Genomic DNA, 17,589 nt, shown 5'->3' with positions numbered 1-17,589 from the left:
GTTTCATCAGGGATAAATGTACAGCATACTTGACCAATTATCTTACAAACGCCCCCTTGTGAGGCCGTTAAAAGATCAAGGACAACTCTATTTTGGAGAACCATATTCTTAATTGCGTTTAATTCATTTTGAGTTCCTTTTCCTAGCATTTGTGTGGCATTAATCAGGCGGAGAAGTGCATATCTATTGATCTCTACATGGTTGCGGACTTCACCTAATCCAACCATAGGGAATACTTGTTGAAAGAATTTTTCACCACCGTTCCAAATTCTGTATTCCCATGGTACTCCCGTGCTAGTGGTCAGCCCTCCCCATCTAGTGACTTTGGGCATAGGTGAACGACGGGGTCTCTTATCGCGTGATTGTGGTGGTTGTCTTAATACGAACATTGGGTTTGTTAGCTGAACCAAAGCACATAATCCACCCCAATTTGGAGGGAGAGCGGTGTATGCCTTGTGGCCGCAAAGAAAATACCAGTCTGACAGGACCCTGGAGCCTTTATCTCCGGGAACTGAAACACTACAGCGAGTCACGTTCTGTCTGCCTTTTGTGTGCTTGTGTATGTGAAAAGTTCTTTGTGTTAGTAGTCCCTCACAATTGGTTAAATTGTAACCATCACAAGACGTACCGCTTGCGCGATTTCCGTCTGTGAAGTTTTCTCCCTCTCTGCAAAAGGTGCAGTACAGGTAAGTTGCCTCATTTCCTGTTCTGGGTGGGGGAAGATCACAGAAAGAGTATACTGTCCTACATAGGTTCCATGGGAGGGTACCTACTGAAGTAGTACCATTATTAAATACGCAATTTCCTAGTGTTTCGGGTTTTAAGTTTGTTAACGCGATAATTTCTGGTAGGGTTAGTGGTATTTGGGGCAGGGGCAATACATCAGAGGTTGCAGTACAGTTGCCCTTGGGGAATCGTCCCAACATTAGCTTGGCTTGCTGGGCGAATAAATTCACATTTTTTATTAGTATAGGAGACAAAGGTAGTGAGTAATTTCGCGAGTCCCAGTTTTGTAGGCCTGGGTGAATACTCAAGCCATACAGACAAGTCTGTAGGTTGGGGGAGACTGGTTGAGTACGTAGTCCTGAATTGTGTGTGGCATAAGGCATGTGTGCGCATACATAACAATTAGTGGTGTTTCCTTCGTGAGCTGTTCTATTCATCAGTTGCCACCATAAGTTTGTGCTGTAGTCGTGTTGATGTTCATGGTCAGGTTTCAGTAAATGGGATAAGTCGCGTCGGGTGCGTGGGTGTGTTAAGTTCTGTGTGTGACAAGGTCCCTTGTCTTGAAAAAAACAAAAGTGTTGTAAGAGGAAAATAAAACCAACAACTAAAACGAAAGTGTATGCAAAGAATGCAAAAAGTTTCCACTGGTACCGCATGGAGTTCATGATGGTTGTTTGTCTGTTGGGTATCAAACGTCTATCTGTTCTGCCTGCCTGATCAGTTGGAGGGTCTAGGTACCCCGCCGCCCTCACTGTGAGCCTGAGCTCTATCAGTGGGTGGTGAACGTGAGTGGCGTAGATCCCCTGTGGGTATCAAGCCATTCAGACTCCGATACTTGTTGCACCCGCGGTGGCACCCAGCTCTTAAGCTCTGGTGCTTCTTTTCCTCTGGGCTAGTTCTCGGTATCCTGGTTTCCGTCCGGTTGAAGAGGGGCAATGGGGACGCTGCCTCACCTGGTTTTGACGCCAGTGAGTGTGCTGTCCTGGCTCTGTTAGGTTTGGTCGTGGCCTAACAGACTGCTGCCTCAGCTACCCGTTGGTGCTGAGTGACTCTTCGGGCAGTTGCCCTGGTTTTTCCTGTCCTTTGCTCCTCTGGTCTTCTCCTGATGGTAGAGTGATCCCTTTGAACAGCTTACAGTGGGAGGCGTGGACCCAAGTAGTTCTCTCAGCCACCTTCACAGCCGTGTGGGTGGTCAGCAAAACCTGGAATGGTCCAGTCCACCTGGGAGAGTTCCAGCGCCTTCTCCTGAAACATTTAATCATAACAAAGTCTCCAGGAGAAATACAGTGCAATTGCTTTTGCGCAGGTGTAGGGAGTCCTCCCTGCACCTGAGACCTGATGGATGTTAAGTGTTTGGTTAGTTCAATGCAATAGTTCATCATGTTATGATCACAGTGTTTAAGATCTCTGGTGGGATCAGTTGTTGGTCCAACTCCCAGATTGGGAGGAGCTGCAAAAAGGATTTCAAAAGGACTAAGACGAAATTTAGCTCGTCTGCGCATCCTCATATACATAACAGCAATAGGCAAGCATGTGACCCAGTTCTGCTTTGTGTCCTCACAAAGTTTGGCCAGTTTGTTTTTCAAAGTACCATTTTCTCGTTCAACAGCGCCCCCGCTCTGTGGGTGGTAGGCACAGTGTTTTGTCAGGTCAAAATGTAGGGTCGTGGATACTTCACTCATGATCTCATTTGCGAAGTGGGACCCATTATCACTTGAAATTCTCTGGGGGATTCCCCATCGTGGAATGATTTCCGTCAGTAAAATCTTTGCTACTGTGTTTGCTGTTGCATGTTTTGTGGGGAAAACTTCAACCCATTTGGAAAACATATCGACAACAACCAAGCAGTATTTCTTGTTTAAAACAGGCGTTAATTCAATAAAATCAATCATTAGATGTTGAAAAGGAGCAGTCACTGTCTTGTGTGCACCTGGTGCTGTGGTTTTTATTGTTTTTGAAATATTGTGAGTGGCACATATCAGACATGAGTCATAGTACTGTTCAGCAACTTTCAAAAATTTCACAGTAAACCAGTGTGTGTCCATTTCTCTTAACATTCCCCCCTTTGACACATGGTCTCCACCATGCGTTAAAACAGCAAAAGAATGAAAGAAATGTTGAGGTAGGCAGGGGTTGTTGTTTGGACCTAGCCAGATACCATCAGTGAATGTGCTTCCAAGGCATTTCCATTCTGCTCGCTCAGAAGGTGTTGAGAGTTTTTGCATGTCTGTGATGGTGAATGAGTCAGGTGAGGCTGTGGTCTGAGATGATGAGCAGACCATAAGAGGAAATGGGTGGATCCTTTCAGTAGGTGTGGTAGCAGCAGATTTAGCTGCTATGTCAGCAGCTGCGTTGCCCCTAGAGACATGGTCAGTGTTTCGGGTATGGGCTGCACATTTTACTACAGCAATGTGTTTGGGAAGTGTGATTGCTTCTAGAAGATTAGCAACAAGTTTGTGGTTCAAGATGGGCTGTCCATCTGAACGAAGGAAGTGACGATGTTTCCACAAAGCTCCAAAATCATGTACAACACCAAAAGCATAGCGAGAGTCAGTGAAGATGTTGACAGATTTGTTTTCAGAGAGTTGGCAAGCTCTGGTCAAGGCTATGAGTTCACAGGCCTGAGCTGAACAAGGAGGCAATGAACGAGCCTCAATGGTGGAAGAGGAAGTTACAACTGCATAACCGCTGTGAATAGAGCCAGTGTTAGGATCACGTGAAGATGAGCCATCTACAAAGAGTTCCCAGTCTGGGTGTTCAAGAGGTTCTTGTTGTGTCAGGTCTAGGTGTGCAAAGCACTTCAAGTTCAGCTAAACAGTCATGTGGTGTGCCTTCGATAGGTGAAGGTAAGAGTGTAGCTGGATTTAAAACGTTGCAACGTTGGATGGTGATATTTGGCATGTCAAGAAGAGTGGTGTGGTACCTTAACCAACGCGCTGTAGACAAGTGAGCAGTTTTTTGCTCGTTTAGAATGTGAGTGACAGCGTGTGGTACAAGCAAGGTCAAATCAGAGTACCCCACAATGTCTCTACTGGCCAATACAGATTTTTCTGCTGCAGCAACAGCGCGCAAACAAAGTGGGAGTCCTGCAGCAACTGGATCAAGTTTTGATGAGAAGTAGGCCACCGGTTTCATGCGGTCACCATGCTTTTGCAACAAAACTGAGGTCATGCATCCCCCCCTTTCATCCACCGCCTGCACAAATGGGCGGGTTGGATCAGGAATTCCTAAGGTGGGGGCTTTCTGCAGCTGTAATTTGAGAGTCTCAAATGCTGACAGTGCAGGTGGTGTCCAAGTCAATTTAGAGCTCATTTGAAGGCCTTTTTCATGACAAACAGCGCGGAGTGGTGTTTCAAGTTCTGCGTAGTTTGGAATGAAATGTCGACAATAACTGCATAACCCTAGGAATGACATGAGCTGCTTTTTTGTTTCAGGAAGAGGAAGAGCAACAATGGCTGTAACACGCGTAGGAGCCAGCTCTCTTCCTTCTGCAGAGATTCTGTGACCCAGAAATGTAACCAGTGGCAACACAAACTGTAGTTTAGACAACGAGGCCTTGTGTCCTTCTGCAGCTAGATACTGTAGGAGGCGGATTGTGTGTGTTTTGCATGTTTGTGCATCAGGAGCAGCCAAAAGAAGATCATCAACATATTGAAGAAGTGCACAATCAGGTGGAAGACTGAACCCTGCCAGACTATCTCTCAAAGCCTGGTGGAAAATAGTTGGAGACTCACAATAGCCCTGGCAAAGGCGAGTGAATGTGTAAGACTTCCCTAAAAACTCAAATGCAAACCAGTACTGGCTGTCTGGATGCACAGGGACACTAAAGAAGGCGTTGGCCAGGTCTATGACTGAAAAGTGGGTGGAGCCAGTTGGTATTTGAGACAAGATCACATAAGGATTAGGGACGATCGGTGCACGAGCCTGAACTGCAGCATTTACAGCTCTAAGATCCTGAACAAACCGCCACTCAGGACGAGGAGTGGGGTGGACCTTTTTTTCCTGGAAAAATTGGAGTTCTCACAGGTGAAGTAGGACAAGGAATGATTACACCTGCTTCCAGAAGAGAGTGAAAAACAGGTGTAATGCCTGAGGCTGCCTCAGGTTTCAGTGGATACTGTGGTATTTTTGGTCGATAAGAAGATTTAGGAGTAATTTGGATGGGCTCCTGACCTTTTATCAGACCTACATCATACTTTGTCTGGGCCCACAATGTGGGTGGAACAGCAGAGAGGTCTGGGTTGTCTGAAGTCATCGTAGGCAGTGTTAGTCATGCAGAGGTGTCAATCACTTCTTTGAATGGGGTGACCGGAAGTGATGAAATAAGTGGTTGTCTGTACATCTCCAGAGCAGGAGAGTAAAAACAAGTGTCAAGTGGTTGCCAGTCAGATGCACAATGGGCTCTCAGTGCTAGAGGGCCTAGAGAGCGCCACTGAGCCTCAGGAGGTTTAGCAAGAGAAACATGAGGAAATGAGTCAGGTACTGTGAAATAGCATGTTTGTGGTGTGACATCATCTGTGAGGCATGTCAACAGGAAACATGTGGTCTTTGTCCAGCAGATATCTGTAGTATGTAAGTCAGTTGGTGGTGTTTGCATGAATGAATCTCCTAGCTGATCAGCTGGGTCTGAAGTAACACGAGCAGTGCAATGCAGCTGTTGTTCATGCATGAATGTGCATGAAGGTGGAAGTCTATCTTTGGCCATAGAGAGCAAGGCTACACGCTGACTCTCATCAGTGAGGGACCATTCAAATACAAACAGCAGATCAGGCCCTAGTGTCACCAAAGTGTCCACTGAGTGTGTAGACTTTGACACCACTAGTCCTTCAGGGCTACAATCGATGGACAGGTTGAATTTAAGAATTAGATCTCTGGCCAGAAGATTTATTGGACACGTCTGTGAGAGTAGAAACTGATGCGAGTGGGCAGTGTGATCAAAAGGGTCAATCACATTCAGAGGAGCTGTCATTACCTCTGGGATTGCTACACCAGATGCTCCTGTGGAGTGGATAATCTTGCCACACAGTGGAGCATGTGGGAGACATTTCTTCATTATCAAAGATTGAGTGGCCCCTGAGTCCACTAAGAACTTTAGTGGAACATTGTTTACAAGCATTGTGAGCATGGGTAACTTCAAACATGCTGACTGAGTGTATTTAAAATACGTGGAGGTGCATGTGGTATCAGTAGGTGAAACAGCTGGTGTGTGTGTGCGTGTACTTGCTGTTTGGAGACCTGGACCTTCCTCACCGCCCCCTCCTAGTCAGGATGAGTGCCCGCCTCGGTGGCCATGACCCCTGGGTGGACCCTGGCTTCGACCAACCGATTGTTGGGAGCCTGGGTGAAAGTTCTGTTCATGGTTCATGGGCCATGGCTCCCGTGGTGGCATTGGTGCTCGATTCTGGAATGGTCGGCCACGCCCTCGCCATGTGGTGCGTTTTTGTGGACAGTCTCTCATCCAATGGTCAGTCCCTCCACACAGGAAGCATGGCTGTGGCCCTCCTGCGTACCCACGTGGTTGTTGCTGTTGTGAGCCTGGCCAGGCTTCAGGCCAGGTTGAGAGAGCAAACAGGACTGTGGTGAGTATTTTGAAAAAATACGTAGCCGCAAACCACAAGGACTGGGACGTGAAACTCCCTCTGGTCCTCATGGCCATAAGGGCCACTCCACACACGTCGACTGGCATCGCTCCTTTCGAGATGATGACGGGTCGACAAATGACTCTCCCTCTGCACCTGCTGTACCAACCAGGCGATGCTGCCATGGCAACAGCCTACACCACACAACAATACATGAAAGACTTGGAAAGACACCTTAAAAACACTTTTGCTTTCGCACAGAAAAACCTGGAAAAATCAGCTGAAGGACGCAAAGCGTACTACGACCAAAAGGCCTCTCACGAGGAACTCCAAGTGGGAGACAGGGTCTGGTACTACACGTTTGCCCCCACAACTGGGAGAAGAGAGTCCGGGACCGGAACTCTCGCCCGTAAACTGATGCCCAGATGGACTGGACCCCATCTGATAACAGACAAACTGTCTCCAGTTGTCTATCAGATAAAAATCAGTAAAGGCCAAAAAGAGCCAACTGTTAAATGGGTACATCGAAACCAGGTTAAACCACACAAGGGGTGCAATAACTCCTCAGGAGACAAAGATCTCACAAAATCTGACCTCGTGGGAATAAGGGTCATCCAAGCAGAAGATAACTAATGGATAATAAACTTAACCATAGTTTAAATTCACAGGACCTACCCTTGACCACTACGAAGCTAAGACCTATCTCTTTGTGTTTCCATAGGACAATGATGGTACCACTCCTGGTAATCTTCACCCTCTTGGGTGCCACCCAAGAAATCAAAGCCCTCGTACATGCGGTAAATGAGTTAGCCCTTAAGGTTGAAGCGGATTACGCTGTCGCACACCTAATGGATAGGATTTTTGCGGACATGCTTAGAGATATCAGTTCGTCGGTAGATACACTAGCCACCGGTAGGATCCCACCGTATCTAGTCTCTCTACAGACGGTGAACGACATCCTCAGCTCTGCTACGCACGAAAGAGTCACGCAAATACAGGCTCACCTGGCTTACACTCTCTGTAGCGCAATTCCAATCTACGTCAATCACAAAACGTTTGAAATGGCGTTCATTATCAACCTACCGATAATTCCCTCAAATGGCATATATAGACTCAGGGACGTTGTTAATGTTGGCAATTGGCACGGTGAAAACCATGTTCAAATTGACACACCGAAGATGGTTGCGTACCACGACGATAACCCCTCAGTTTATCTAGCTCCAAACCTTCAGATGTGTGTTCTCACTCGGGAGATACATTATCTGTGCGCGAGTAAGCCGTTTGTGTGGAATCAAACCGCGGGCTTATGCGGGTTGACACCAATTCCGGAAAATTCTAAGTGCTCAACGACCGTGACGCCTCGACACCTGGCTAAAGCTGCAAAAGCGGAAATAATTGGCTCTCGTTGGCTAGTGAACGCTCCTCAAAGAAAGGCGATCATAGCTTACGATCAACCCGGGGCAAATAGACCTTTGACGTTACCGGACAAAACAATGTGGATCAGTGTTCCCCAGGGAACAACCATACACATTGGTGATTTGACCCTCTATCACCTCGATCCGGAACAATGGGACGCGACTCTGGATGACTCAGAGTACCTGGGGAATATGTCTATAGACATAGATCCAGAGACTCTGGGAAGGATCCGTTTTGAAGGCACCCAAGTCGTCGACGTGAAACCAATAAACCGAGTTCTCAAGTCCCTCAGGTCCACAATTAAGAACCCGATCCAACCAATTAACTATGCGTGGTCAAGCGCGGACACGTTAATCATAGCCCTGCTAATGACGATAACCCTCGTATTGTGTGGGATACTCGCATCCCTGTTTCGGGGCCAAACGTCACTCCGAGTCGACGTGGATCGCCATGCAGCGCACCTCGATATGATTATGCCTCGCATAGGCGGGTCTGCAAAGAAGCCACTCACACGGGACAGCGTGACTGAAACTGACAACCAGGGTGAGGTGAAGCAGTGAAATGATGTTTTAGTTGCTTAGTCACTACACTTGTCGGTGTTGAAACGTTGTTGAATTGGCTTTGGTTGTTTCTGAGGTAAGAATGAATCTTGTGTGTAAGTTAAGTTAGGGACTAAGAGGCCTTTAACCATGCCAACATGCAGTTCATTCGCTAAATTGCAATCTTTGCGGAGTCGATGTATATTATTGTTACCTTAAGTACCATAATCTACATTGATCTCACAACGCTTAAGCCGAACCTACTCGAACAATTCTATTCGGGGGGATAGCTAATTCTTTTTGATAAGTCTCGCCATAGACTTCCAAAACATTTATGGGGAAACCAAACACCCAATCTCAAGTCGTTCGTCTAAAAGACAACAGACATTTGAACCAAACTATATTTTACCATGTAAAGCTAACTTAAACCAAGTTAGAAATGGAAAAATAGTTTGGAGCCCTTTTCTATAGGTATAAACCCCTGTAGTTACCCCTTTTCAGCATGCTCCACCCCTTAATTGGTAGTTGTAGCTGTTCTCAACCATAATAGCTTACACACCAGGTGCATATAGTTTAAGGCCTTATGTAAAATCCCCTTCATAAGCCCACCTTAAACCACATAATTGCATGACACATTGAACCAGAACGGCACAGGCTGGACGTCGCTGGAGACAACCTTCGCTGGAGGCGACCTGCAATCCTGATGTTGGTCTCCGCTCTTCATCCAGTGGCCGCATCTTCAGTTCAATCCAAGGGTACCCCTCTGTATGCTGATTAATCAACACTTCCAATCGTTGTGGATTTACCGTTGTGGATTATATGACTTTTTCCAATGGATTACAGACTCTGTCTTCAAGGGGTTAAAGCATTGCTACAATGGAATTATCGAGAACATTGTGGAATTACCTTGACTTTGTTTTCCTTGCTGGATTACTTTTGACTTTTGTTTCTTTGCTGGATTACATCAAGCTTCAAGGACAATCGAAGGCGTAAGTTCATAGTTGGAATTCATCCCCATGGACAGGTGATGATTTCCAAAGGGGGGACTGTAGTGAACTTAATCTGGGTTCAAGACTAAGCCTAAGGTCAAAACTCTTGACCTTAAGAACCTTGTGGGACAGGAACTGTCATTTCATTGATTTGAATCCAGAAATACAGGTTCACCCATCCTGAGACTTTCTTTCTTGAAAATTCAAGTGGAAGAACACTCTCTGTTCTATTATCATTACTATTTTACAAATGTTGATAATCAAAGTGTCTTAGTTCAAACCATTTTAGATGTTGCAGTGAACTAATCAATTTTATTAACTGTGTAATGATTTTTAACTCTCATGCAAAGTTAGAATTCATGTTGAGGTCTGTTACAGATTTTTATGCATTTTCTGATTTCTGCCTTTGAATGAGCAAAGTGTGCGTTCCAGGGTCAGGAGTCGAAGCAGACATGCGTTGGAACAACTGTCCTGTTTATATCCTCTCAGACGCCAACAGGGGGGTTTTGGCACCTGTTTCTGAAACTCGCCAAAACAAAACTCTCTCTGTCTGTGAGAACATTTCTGATCTGTTCCATAACAATTCTTGCTGCATTCTAACCTTTTACGTCACAAAACACACCCCGTCTGGTCGGTTCTGGCCAATGGGAATACTCCCAGATGGACCGAGAAAAGAGCTCTTTAAAATGTCGGTACTTCCTGGTCTAACCAGTTCTGTGACGAGTTCTGTGACAGTGCTGTGAGAGTTCTGTGAGAGTTCGGTGAGGGTTCTACTCGGTTCTGTTGGAGTTCAGTTCTGTTCAGTTCTGTGCGGAGAAGCCCAGTTCTGGGAGCCGGGAAGATCCTGACATGACAACAGAGCTCTTCTGAGTTTCATGGGATTATAACATTTTCCACTGAGGTGAGGGACAGAGGGACAGAATCTCGCCGCTACTCTGGTTGAGTAACAGCATCCTACGGAGACGCTGAATGGGTGCGTTAAACGGAATCTCGCCTGAGACATCTCCAGGTAAAAGAGTCGATTTCACCACCTAAGTGTACTGTAAGGAGAAGCTGAAGAAAGCCCGGAGAGTGCCGTTCTGTCAACACTCCCTCAAACACCATCCTTTACTCTTCTTTAAACTTCTTTCCCATCTTTAAACTCCTCTCTCAAGTAGAAATTCTTCCAGATATTTAGAAATGTCTGTGTAAAGTGCTCATCCACCGCCGTGTGGGTAAAAGATCATAATTGTACAGTTTTCATAAATGTCTGTGGTGAAGCAACGGAAAAATCATGGCCGTATGATTTTTCCTGATTGATTGCTTATGTTGTTATTTTCATAATTTGCCAAATTAATGTAAATGTTTGATGTTAACTTTGATTCTGTAAATAAATGACCGCATTCATTTTGATGGGTCAAAGATAAATGACGTCTCACGTTTGCATTTCATTAAATTCAATGCACGTTTTATTCAGTTCAGAAAAATGAGGAATCCGTGTTAATTGATGAATATATCTGAGCATCTGTTCATCTACATGGGCGTATTCGACACGCATCAGCCGTTGGTTGCCAGGCGGGACCTCAAACAGCTGTGCACCTATGGTGCTTACAAAGTTCATACCATAGACAGCTGTGAGAATCATTTTTAGTTCTGGTATGGTGGGGCGGAGAATACGAACCATGTTGGTGATGGCTTCATCCACAGCGTCTCCTCCTTGGGCCATGTCTGGGAGGTGTTGTTTTGCCAGGCTTGTCAGGTCGCTCAGTGGCCAAGTTCTGAACACCAGTTGTGGTCCGTCAGGTCCACCCACCTCCAGCATCGGCATGGTCGTGGAGTTGTGTTCACCATCTGAAGTCATGGGGGAGCTTATAGAACCGTTGTTGTGCTGTGACTGTTGTAGTCTCTGTATTTCAGCCTCCAGCAGTTTTTCTTTTTCTCTGAAAGCTTTAATCCGCTCCTCTTGCTCTGCAGCTTTGGACCGAGTTATGACTGAAGAACCCTCAGAAAATGATGAAAGCGATGGTGAGGAGTTTGAAGATGTTGATGTTGATGAGACTGAGCTGGTAGCAGGGGATGGTGGTGGTCCAGTTGTAACATCTCTTCCTCCTGCTGCTCCTTGTTCATCCTGTTGCTGAGGGGCAGCTGGCCTTGGTCCAATAAAATCATCGTCTGAAGTGAGGATCCAAGCAGGTTTCAGTCCAGGGCGGGTCTCATGTGCTTCCATCTGTGGTGGGCCATAGGGTGGTGGGTCTTTGAGTTCTGCCAGCGAGGGGTAGATCGAGGTGGAGGGTGCGGTGGGAGGAAGAGGTCCGTGGGTCTCCGGTGCATGTGTGAGAGAGGACAGAGGAAAAAGAGAGGTTTCCAGTTTTTTTTTTTTCTTTGTCTCGTCTTTGTGTCTCTGAGTCTCCTTTTCTCTGCACTGTTTCTGTAAGTCTTCAACTTTTTGAGACATCTGTAATAATCTGGACTCCGTTTCACCCATCATATTTTTAGACTCATTTTTCCACATTTTAAATGCTTCCTCATGTTTGTGCATCGTTAAGTAAACCTTTTGAGGTATTTTCTTCATCTGAAGCATGCTCTGTCTTTGCTGCAATAATTGTTCTTCGAGTTTTTGAATGTCTTCGGTTTCTAAAGATCCATTTTTAGGAAAACCAAATTCGTAATGCCACTGAGAAACGAAACTTAGACAGGAATCTCCGTATAAGCGTTTCATTTTTTCTGCAACCGAACCGTTTGGTATATAATCTAGATTCTTACTTTTTGTCGCTCCCATTTTATCTTTGTTAGTCTCTTTTTCTTTAAGACGAAACTATTTTATTTCCTCAGCCCTCTTTTATCAAGACGAGCCTACCTCGGTTTTCCTAATGAAAACTTACCCTCGGTTCCTACTCTAATATTCAGAACTTACACCTCGGTTATCCTAATGAGAACTTACCTCGGTTCCTACTCTAAATTCAGAACTTACACTCGGCCCTCCTAATGAGAACTTACTTATTTTATGAGAGAGCGATCTTTTTGACGGAGTCGTGTCTGTCGCCCGCTCGCTAGCTTAGCGCTTTTTATTTTTTATTTTTATTTTTTTATTTATTTATTTACCTTATCGTAGATGTCTCTGGTTTCCTGTTTCGAAAATACGGCCGGAGTCGATCCCCCCTCCGGAGAACCAGACGTCCTCCCGCTCCCAAAACGTCCTACTTGGAGGGTCGGAGGTCCGGGTGATCAGCCCCGTCGTGATTCTCCGTCGATCGGACGAACTCCCGGCGTATCCCAGCGCGGTGCCTCCAAACTTTTGTGGGAAAATAATAATTGTTCTAAACTTTAAAAAACTCTTAATAAAAAGAAATCCAGAGACATTTCTCTTTTAGCTCAAAACGGAGCGCGAGGTTTATTCTTTCTGCAGAAAGGAGTTGCTGCCTGCGTGAAGCCAGAGCAAGCACAGCACAGCACACTGGATTCTTAAAGAGACAGTACATATATTTATACATGTTTCGTGCGTCACAATAACATTCTATCATGAAGGGAGGATAACGTTCCTCAGGTTGATACCATACACAAGTTCTTGTTATCAGTACGAGATGATGTTATTCTTCTTGTGGAGCCGTGTTCTGTAACAAGTCTTCTGTCCATGTGACTAGAACATTCTGATAAACATTTGTGGAGCTGGTATTTTTTAATTAGATTTGTAACAAGTCTTTGTTCATGAGCTAGAACATTCTGATAAACATTTGTGGAACTGGTATTTTTTAATTAGATTTGTAACAGTCTTTTGTTCATGTGGCTAGAATCTCTGAAAAAGAAAAACATATTGATACGAAAAGCGTCCTCAGCCGTTTAGATAAAAGTTCTGTATCTTTGCCTCTCTGCAGGTGGTGAAATACAAGGACGTTTGCTGAGCAGAGGACAAAAGTTCACATTTACAAGAGTTTACCAGAGTTCACATACACACCAACTTTGAAAGTCTGCAGAATGAGCATGGATTAAATGATATTTAAACAATACATGTTAGTTTATTAATTTTTTTCACAGTGGCACACTGTGAAAGTTACAAAAAAAATACCTTGGAACATAAACAGCAGCATCCAATGACATCATAATACATTTATGCATGAGGAGGTCAACAAAGGCAGTGAGTTGTCCATGGACACTGACAAAAAGTTCCATAGTTCTGATAAGATGGTACAGTGGCTATCAGGGGCTCAGTTCTAATAAGGCCCACAGATGTCCTTGGGAGAGGTGAGGGAGGAGGGAAGGAGCAGCAGAGCATCATTATTCACAAAACCTGTGGGAGAAATTTGAGATAGCTGGCCTATTCAAATATTCACGTCAGCAAGTTCCAGAAGCTGCAAGTGGCCTGCGATTCTCAGAAATCACGTCCAGCTTACAGCTTAGCTCACAAAGCATCTGAGTCTGGGTGCTCGAAGCACAACACATTCTTTCATGCATAACAGACTGCTTCAAAATAGCCAGATCTGCTGCTGACGTCTTCCAAATTTGTCAATAAGCCAGAAACCCGCCGATTCCAAAAAGCAGAAATCCTGCTATCAGAAATCTAATCATGTATGTGTCTTCTACATCTTCAATGGACAATATGGATAGACACACCATCTTCCACTGGCCCCAGGAATCCATGGTATCTTGAAGCAAATGTCCCTTCAGGGCATGAGGGCTCTCCTTCAACCTGTCTTCTTGTCAAGAAAATTTTATCAGTTGTGTTGAGAGACCAGCTGACCAGATCCATGATTTACAATTCAGAAGATATGCTCTGAAAAAGGTTCACAGGACAAGAGAGCAAAAAGCAGGAGGGAGGCAGGAGTGGGTGAAGTGACCGTCTTCGTCGAGAGCAAGCAGGAAGCAAGAAGTCACATGGGATTTCCAACTATTTTACTGTCTAGAATGACTCCTAAAAATTTAATTTCATATACTCTTTCAATATTTACATAATCTTTTACGAGTTGTACTTAAATGTCAGTTTCTGGATTGCCATATATCATGAATCTAGTTTTATTCAAATACAATTATAATTTGTTGTCATCAAACCATATTTTTACTTTATTTAATTATATTTTAACCACATCCACTAGATTTTTTAAATTATGTCCAGAACAAAGTATGTTAGTATCATCTGCAAACAGAACCCATTTCAGAAGTCCAGATACTTTACAAACATAATTTAAATACATAAACAATTTTGGTCCAAACACTGACACCTGTGGCACACCACAAACGATGTCTAAACATTTTTATTTCTAATCACTCAATTGCACAAACTGTTGCCTATTACTAATGTAGCTCCTTAACCAATTCTATCCCACCCCTCAAATTCCATTCCTTTCCATTTTACTGAGCAGTATATTAGGATTTATACTATCAAAATATTTCTTTAAATTGATAAATAATCCTACATACTTTTGCCCATATATACAACTAGTTATTTCTTCAATTAAGTCTATAAATGCTATAGTTGTTGACTGGTTTTCTCTAAATTCATATTAGCTCTCAAACAACAGTTGATGTTTCTCAATAAAATTATCCATCCTGTCCACATAACATTTTCCAGGATCTTAGACAATTGTGAAAGTAGTGACACTGGTCTATAATTAGTAAACTGTTTATCCCCCAATTTGTACACAAGGATATCCTTTGCAATATTTATTTTATTTGGAAACATACTTGTTTTGAATGACAAATTAAAAATGTAAGTTAATGGTTTTACAACACCTTCAATAACTCCCTTTAGAAGTTTTGTTCTTACATCTGTTAATAATACTTACCTTTTCTTCAACTGCACTCATACAATACGAACATACATTTCTATATATTCTTTCTATCTTGAACTTCCTCCCCCACTTCTGAATGAGTATCAGTAATTTTATCTGCCAATTTTGGTTCCACATGGACAGAAAAGTTGTTAAACTCACTAATCACCTCATTCATGTTATTTATAGTCTTATCAGCATTGATGAAATATTCAGGATAATTATTAGTTCCAGTTCCTTTTCTGATAACATTATTTAGTTTATCCCATATACATGTTCACCTTTTAACCACAGCGAAATAAGTTGCACGAAAACTTGCAAATATTTTTACACTGGATGGCCTTACTGATGCAACCACAGACCACCGAGCTACCACAGCCCTCTGTGTGGAGCAGAGAGCTGCTATCTAGGACGTCTGGGGGAACGGGTGGTGGGCGTTGAGCACCTTACTCAAGGGCCCAGAGTGGGGCAAATGAAGGTGGAGGCAGGTGTAGGTACTTCACCTATCCCACCCACATTTTGATGTTGTCAGTACTGGGATTTGAACTGGCAATCTTCTGATCACAGGCCCATCTTCTCTAACCTCTGTGCCACAACTCCCCTTTGTCTTAAATTGTTAAAATATCAATAATTGTTAAAAAATCATTAGACATTTTTAGCTTTATAATGTCATCACTACTGGCCACAAAAGTCTCCTCCAACAAACCTAAAGTGCCCCACAGGCCACCAGTTGATAATTACAGTTGTAGCAGGTCGTTGCAGCTCTGGACATGTTTAATTTAGTGAATAAAGGTTTAAAAAAAGGCTTTTTTGATCATAAAGGTTGCAGACCCCTGCACCTAAGGGATCCTTCTGTTTTCATTATTTTTGTTACTTTTATTTTTTTTAGCACAATAGCTGTAAAACTGACTGAAACTGTCTCTTTTTTGTGTTTTCTAATGTCATTTGTCCTTTTTTTTTTTTTTACCTAAGTCAAATAACATTTTTGCTTAGTGCTTTTGTTTTTAGACAGAGACAGAAAAAAGAAAAAGAAAAAACGGTAAAATAATTTAAAGCTGAGAAACAGCTTTTTGTGCCTTTAAAAGGATCAATCTGGCATGTGCGCTGACTCCTTCTTCATCAGCCGAAGAACTTCAGGCCTGCCTCAGCTCCACCACAGTATTCCTCCTAGACCAACAGATGATCTCAACTGACCCTTAGTTGACTCCAGGGCCCAAGACACCCCATCCAACGTGCTGACCAGGTACACCTCTGCTCCTGAGAAGACACAACTCATTCCAAGTTGTACCATTAAAGATTAAAGGCATTCCGACTCCTACACCTGGATGGTCAGATCACAATTTGACCTAATTATTAAATTTTAAGCTGATGCAAACTGAAAACATCTTTCCCCAAACCACAATGTTAATAAATAACTTAATAATCTGGCCAGATTAACAATCTTCCATCCAAATTCCAAAAGTAAACCACTTATCATAATAGTTAAGTTAACCTGAGTTCCTGTGCAAGTAGAACTAAAACTGTACAAAAACTTTAAAGGATAAATCCAGCCTCCTGCTCATTGGTAGCTGTGGTAGAGTTCATTGTAACTAACCCAGTTCCACCTCAGAGGATGACTTCTGGTCAGTAAAGGGTGAACAAATTAATCATCACCAATTGATTGGTAAACTGACCTGGTATCCCTATCATTTTTGCAAAAGTTAAATATAGTGAAAGAAAAACAAGCAACACATTTTTTCCTCTCACTTTTTTGTGGGGTCATGAGTTTTTTGCTTTATGAAATTTACTATAAAATTCTTCCTGTGTTGCATGAGATATTTTGCTCACAGACATGCAAAATTTACCATATGAGTTAAAGGGGGGAAAAAAAGGGATCTCATATAACTTGTTAGTGTTCAGAGTACATGTTAGCGAAGACTCTCAGCTACTACCACACCTAATTTTAGGTCAATTCTCAAAAAACTACTGTGACATTTGGCCATTTTGGTGTTTGTTAAGGCTGCTTAGCTGTAACGAATGTCTAGCATGACATTCTTGAAAAGATAATTATTTTATATGCATGGATTACTTTTTGGGAGTTTCATTAAGTCTGTTTCACTGGTTACTGAGATATTTTGCTAATAGGGCAGAAAAACATGATGAAAAACATCAGTGCCTTCAGCAGCAAGTAGTAATAGGCGCATAGAAAGAACTGAATTTAAAGAAGAATGACGTCATGTTTTACATAATTGTTCATTTGTTTAAAATCAAACATAAATTAAAAAAAAGTATATTTTCCTTAAATTAAGCATACTTTGGCTAAAATCAAGTCTTTACTTATTTGGAAGATTTTAGAAAAACACAATCCTCTTAAACTGTATGGTTTTATTCAGCATCTAGTATTGTGTGTTATTTCATCTCTACTTTTAAATGCCCCTCAGAAGTGCATCATTTTAATTATCCACAAGTGTTTATACCAATCCTTCCGGTCTGATCGCCAAAGAAGAGTAAATACGTGACAAATTACAATTACCACAGCGTGGTCATATTGTCGTCAAGAAGCAGTACCGGACCTTCTCCAGTAGATGGCGGGATTCCCTGCTGTCAGTTCCCTGGCGCT

General features: G+C 43.2%; 1 protein-coding gene across 1 annotated transcript in view; it reads right to left on the bottom strand.

Annotated features, from left to right (window-relative positions):
• Positions 1–17,589, bottom strand: part of kirrel3b (kirre like nephrin family adhesion molecule 3b) — a 314,289-nt gene that overhangs the window by 5,141 nt on the left and 291,559 nt on the right. The gene's annotated exons all lie outside the window — the stretch shown is intronic.

Source organism: Nematolebias whitei, chromosome 6 (genome assembly GCF_014905685.2).
Source record: "Nematolebias whitei isolate Nwh7 chromosome 6, NemWhi1, whole genome shotgun sequence".
Taxonomy (NCBI): domain Eukaryota; kingdom Metazoa; phylum Chordata; class Actinopteri; order Cyprinodontiformes; family Rivulidae; genus Nematolebias; species Nematolebias whitei.
Note: the sequence above shows the minus strand (reverse complement) of the source record. Positions and strands in the feature narration are given on the sequence as shown.